General features: G+C 39.3%; 1 pseudogene; it reads left to right on the plus strand.

The window, feature by feature from the left end:
• The first annotated feature begins 4,250 nt into the window (after positions 1–4,250).
• LOC110288312 (translationally-controlled tumor protein-like) lies at positions 4,251–4,764 on the plus strand (annotated as a pseudogene).
• Positions 4,765–6,312: the final 1,548 nt, after the last annotated feature.

The raw sequence follows: 6,312 nt of genomic DNA on the forward strand, positions 1-6,312 counted from the left end.
ACTGTATTCGTCTGATCACGAATCAGTAGCGCAGGTCTGAGTCCTGCGTGGTCTCTAGTGGAGACTTGTCAACCTCAGATTTAGCAAGGCCTAGACAAGAATTATGTCATTATTAACACCACTAATTGTGGTTAAAATAGGAGCTGGAAGTCTTTTCTCCTCATCCCTGTTATTCCCTAGCCTGAGGAACTAAGGACACCTTGCAGTAACAGCAAGGGTGAAAAGCCAGAGGCCAGTTATGGGACTAAGCCCATCTCTATCAAAATAAGAACTAATCTCTGTAAATATATGAAATTTTTACTTTCCTAGCTCTCTTGGTAAATCTAAATCCTATCTCAGACTGAAAGCCACGTGCTGGAATGTCCTTGGAAGGGAGATTAGCAGTACCACCTGTTTGCTTTTAGGAGAGGAGAAGGCACGCCTGCAGGTCCGGAGGGAGAATGTAGATTGACCTGCTTGAGAAAAGAAAGAAATCTAGACAATGAGAGAGTAGCAATGCAAATTTTCTTTTTGGAGAAGTCAAGGTACTTTATTCAGTTGCAAATTGTAAGGCTAAAGCTATTCTCCGGCCTCTGGTGGGGGAGCTGGCTCAGAGAGTAGTAGGAAAACAGCTTTTTTAGGAGCTTCAGTTTCCAGCTGAATTTTAAGCAAAAGAGGAATTTTAGTCCTCAAGGTGATACTTATAAGAAGATTTGGAATGTGTGTTCATCTGACTAATTAATCTCTCGAAAAAACACAAACCGAGCCCTTTCCCCAGATTAGAACCGGATCTTTTTATTTGTAGTTAGGGGGTCTTTTCAATTTATTAATGGATAAGAATTAGAAGTAACTGGATGTCAGTGGCGATCCACTGCAGATTGACTTTTAATATCAGTTTGCAAAAAGTTTAGGACGAATAAGGTGAAGGCAAGATGAGCCTTTGGTGACCTTGGGGGATATGCTCTGAATTAACTTTGCTAGGTAATTTAGAATATAGGAATCTCTAATAATTGGACTGAATATTAGACCAGTCTAAAATTGAGTTAGAATGGCTGGTCACACTGAAGAAAAGTGAAAAATCATTATGACTCTATTAAATGACTAATTTTACTAAGTCTGAATATACAGTCTCTGATGTACTATTGCCATAAAGTTAAAAGGCTAGAAGCTAGTCTAAACTGGAAAAATGACAAGCAAGGATGGATCTAAAACATGAATTTAATTTTTTAGTCCTTTTAATCAGGACACTGAGTTAACTTACCTGTTGGCTCGGCACACGAATTATTAATATGCTTTTGTAGCGTTCTGTGGAGAGAACCTGTTTTTCCCTTTCCTAATAAGGTAGCTGTTTTAGGATCAATCTATAAGCCAATAAGTAGATCCTTTTAAGATATTAAAAAGCATTTATTAAATTTGACATTTTAATCTCAAATTTTGAAAATAAAGGTATGATTTAAATAGTGTGCATGGAAATGCACTAAATAGTATATATGGGGATACAATTTCTCTCTTTTGTCTTTTAAGAGGTTAAAATTTAAAATTTTACAATATCTAACCTTTTGAATTAATAACTTTTTGGACAAAACATTTTAAATATTTGGCTGTAAAGGGGCAGTGACTAATTGCACTTTCAATCATTTTTCTTAAGGAACGGTTGTAACTAGAAAGCTTGAAAAGTTATTAAGAGTCACACGTGCATAATTTATTTATTTATTAACTAGAAATATGTATAAGCAATTGTAAATTTGAGAATTAATAGTATCTGAGGGACGAACAATTTTAAGTAATTATGAGCTCAGAGATATAGCATTGACTACTAATATATAAATTAAGGTTTGATTGTTCAGCATTTTAAAACACCATTTACAGCACACAACCAGATTATTTGTGCTGGAATAGGGGCAACTGTGTGTCTTAAGACTTCGCCCCACGGCAGCTAGTTGGGCCCACGTGGGCCAACGATCGGCTGGGAGGATGAGAAAAATGACTTTACAATAATGTTTTTTTTTTTGGCCAAAGAATTGTCTTGGGCACAACTAATTTTTAATTACCAATTAACAACAATTATAAAAGCTTTTTTTATTTTTTGTAAAACCTTTTGTAGTAAACTAAAACACTAAGTAATAAAAGGATACTGTCTCTGAATCTTTTGGGTGAGAGCAAGGATTTAAGGTAAACTTCCCTTGAGAAGCATTAGTTAATAAAATACTTTCCACTTAGGAAACAATATATACTGAAAGATTAAAACTTTTGGCTTCTTGTAAAGAAGCAGAAACAATAAACATTTTTCTTACATAATGTAAAGCTATATTAGCCATGCCTAGAGGCAAAATTTTCTAGTGATTACCAGTTTACTAGAAGCAAAAATCTTTGAATTTAAGCATTATTTTAAACATCTGAATAGATCTGTAACACTGTTAAAAAGAAATTTTCTTGAACACAGGGAAAAACCTTTTTAGGCATTGTTTGCAAAACAAAAGAAAGGGCCACAAGCCGCTCTGGGGCTGCCCAGAGCCCTGTATTGACTCAAAGGTAAAATACTTTTTAATCTGAGCATCAATCTTAAATTTGCAATCAAACTGCAAGCTGCAGTCAATGGAACAATGGCAGTTTTAACCATAATTTTTAAGTTTTTTGTGCAAGGTTAGGATAATACCTATAACTTTGGGAAAGCAAAACCTAAGTTTAAAACAATTTATCACCTTTAAAATCAATATTAGAAGCATTACTGTCATATTACGAAGTTTGGATGTCAATTAATACCAATGAATACCTATTAAAGCAAGCTTTAATGCTGTAATAAAGAGGCATTGCTTTAAATCTCATCTTAAATTTTACTATTTAGGATAGGAACCACATTAATCATTATCTAAACTAGAAATATCTTTAGAGACCCAGCCTCTAGGGCTGCCTTAGGCCACGTGTCGGAAGGACTCTAAACTTGAGTTATCAAATTTAACATTAACCATCTGTAGCAATGTAACAATTATTAATCTTAACCAACAACTTATGAGCTGAATGCGAAAACATGCAGAACACATTTTCAATAAAAAAAGAACCAAATGAAGCAGTTAATTTTAGACCAATCAGAATATTAATTTTTGTAGCTACAATCATAGAATAAAAAAGCACTTTACCATTGTCAAACACATTAATTATGAACCATTTATCAGATTCGAAACTAAGAGGCTGTGCACTCGCTGCTTTTTCTTAAAACGAATAGTTTTTCCATCAGGGTCCCTCCTGCCACGTGTCTGGTTTTTGGCTGAAACACGTGGCAGCTCTTGGCTTTGCAGATAAAGTTTTTTTTTTTTTATACCATCTTTATTATCCAACATAAAACATAGAACATTCATTCATACAGACTGGACACGAACATACATGAATTGAACACAAGAACAGATTGGTGCACCAGACATTAAACAAGACACAAAATGGGGGCAGAGTACTCCTGCTATTTGGGACAATTTCCTCCCTCATGATGCAGTTTTTATAACTGCAGCAATCCGCCTGATTATTAATTTCCTCTTAATAAACCCTTTCCTTTCTCACACCTAACAATGTAGCTTTTTTCAGCCACGGCCTACCGCCTGTGCCTAGCTCCTCTTAAGCTTCACTGCTGAACCTAAGTGAACCAGCGCTCGGGCTTAACGCTGTCTCAGCTTACCCCATACCTTCTCCGGTATGAATTTCCTTTATCCTTTAATTATTACATGGAGCTCCAAACCAGCAGCGTCTCTTCCAAAAATCCTTTGCCGTTTCTCAGTCCCGCGTTGGTTTGCCAAATGTTGTGTCCGGCCAGCAGATCACAGCCTGGGTTCTAGCCTGGAAAGGCATTTTGGAAACCTGGAAGAGAAGAGGGGCTAGGCGGCGAGAGAAGGGAATGAAGCTAAGACAAGATTCTGATCAAAGCTCAATTTTACTATTTCCAGACACTCAGTTATAAAGGAAGGGGGAGGGAACCCGATTTCCCGCCAAGTAACTCAGGGTCCAGTAGCAGGACGAACACGTGTGTGCCTCCAAGCAACAAAGGCAGGGTCCAGCAGTAGGCGTGGCAGGACGAATGAGCAGGAAGCTCCACCCTTGAGCAAGCAGGTTCAAGCAGGTGGGGGGAGACCACACACCACCCCAACAAAACAAACAAAAAGAAAGAACCTTATCCTCTCCCTCTGCCCCCCCAGCGTTGCTTGCGGCTCCACCTGGCTCGCTGATTCCCCTACCCCCCGCTCCCCACCGCTGTCAGGCTAGCTACATTGTCCCCAGATGTCGCCATGATCACCTACAGGGACCTCATCAGTCATGTCTACAAGATCCGGGAGATCGCGTAGGGACTGTGCCTGGAGGTGTAGGGCAAGATGTTCAGTAGAACAGAGGGTGCCATCGATGACTCGGTCATTGGTGGAAATACTAGCACAGAAGGTCGGGAGGGCGAAGGTACCGAAAGCACAGTAGTCACCAGTGTTGACATTGTCATGAACCATCATGTACAAGAAACCAGCTTCACAAAGGAGGCCTACAAAAAGTACATCAAAGACTACATAAAATCACTCAAAGGCAAACTTGAACAGAAACCAGAAAGAGTAAAGCCTTTTATGGCTGGAGCTGTGGAGTGAATTAAGCACATCCTTACTAATTTCAATAACTACCAGTTTTTTTTTTTTTTTTATTGGTGAAAACATGAATCCAGATGGTAAGGTTGCTCTCCTGGACTACTGTGAAGATGGTGTGACTCCATTCACGATTTTCTTTAAGGATGGCTTAGAGATGGAAAAATGTTAACAAATTGGATCTGTCATCATAATTGGCTGCTGCTTACCATCCATACAACACTAGGACTTAGGACAAATGGGACTAATGTCATCTTGAGCTTTTATTTTGACAGTGATTTATTTGGAGTGGAGGCATTTTTTTTTTTCAAAGAAAAAAAAAACCTGTCATGTGGGTTGTCTAAAAATAAAGTGCATTTAATTAAAAAAAATAGAAAGAAAGAACCTTATCTCAAAAGAGGTGGGGAAAGCTGAGAAGATAGCTCAGTGGTTAAGAGCAGGTGCTGCGCTCTCTCTCTCTCTCTCTCTCTCTCTCTCTCTCTCTCCTCTCTCAACTTTTATTGAGAGTAGATTCTTTTTTTTTTTTTTTTTTGGTTTTTCGAGACAGGGTTTTTCTGTGTAGCCCTGGCTGTCCTGGACCTCACTTTGTAGACCAGGCTGGCCTTGAACTCAGAAATCTGCTTGCCTCTGCCTCCCGAATGCTGGGATTAAAGGCGTGCACCACCACGCCCGGCGAGAGTAGATTCTTGCTGGGTCCTTCCAGCACTCTGGAAAGAAAGCCAGGTAGATCTCTGTGAGTTTGAAACCAGCCTGTTCTACAAAGTGAGTTCCAGGACAGCCAGGGCTACACAGAGAACCCCTGTCTCAAAAACAAACAAACAAACAAACAAACAAACAAACAAACAAACGATATAGATTCTTTTCTCATACAGTCTATCCTGATTACAGTTTCACCCCCCTGTACACAGTCCTCCCAGTCCTTCCCCACGTCTCCTCCTCCATTGTAGATGCATTCTGTTTCTCATTAGGAAAACAAAAACAAAAACCAAACCCAAACCCAAACAACAAACCAAAACAACAGGCTTCTAGGCAGTAACAACCAAACATGACAAAATAAAATATAAGATGAAATAAAATCTACCACATTGAGGACGGACAAGGCAACCAACAGAAGAAAAAGAACCCCAAGAGAATCAGAGACCAACTTGTTACACACTTAGGAGTCCATAAAAATACTAAGTTGAACGATGTGTGTGTGTGTGTGTGTATACATACATAGGACTGGGGGCAGCGTTGTGCTTGCTGGTTTACTCTCTGTGAGAGCATATGAGCTTTACTCATGTTGATTTAAAGGCCTTGTTCTTGTTCTCCTGGTGTCCTCCATCCCCTCTGGCTCTTACATCCTTTCTACCTCCTCTTCCTTGGGGTAGACTTCCTTCCTAAACTCTGAGGAGAAGGATTTAGAGCTGTGTGTTCCAAGGGCCCTCTCTCTTTCTGCGTAATGTCTGGCTGTGGGTCTCTGCATCTGTTCCTGTCTACTACAGGAGGAAGCTTCTCTGGTGATGACTGAATAACGGACAGATCTATGAGTATAGTAGATTATTATTAGGAGCCATTTCATTGATACTTTTTTTTTTTGGCCAGTAGTGTTTGGTTTTACCCTAGTTCTCTAGGCTATCTTGTCTAGTCTCTGGTTCTTGGTCATTCAAAGCAGAGTCAGGTATGGGTTCCATTTCATGGAACCCATGGGCTTTAAGTCAAATCAGACATTGGTTGGCTCCTCTGA

Source organism: Mus caroli, unplaced genomic scaffold, assembly GCF_978045245.1.
Source record: "Mus caroli unplaced genomic scaffold, Mus_caroli_1 scaffold_18, whole genome shotgun sequence".
In the NCBI taxonomy this organism is placed as follows: Eukaryota; Metazoa; Chordata; class Mammalia; order Rodentia; family Muridae; genus Mus; species Mus caroli.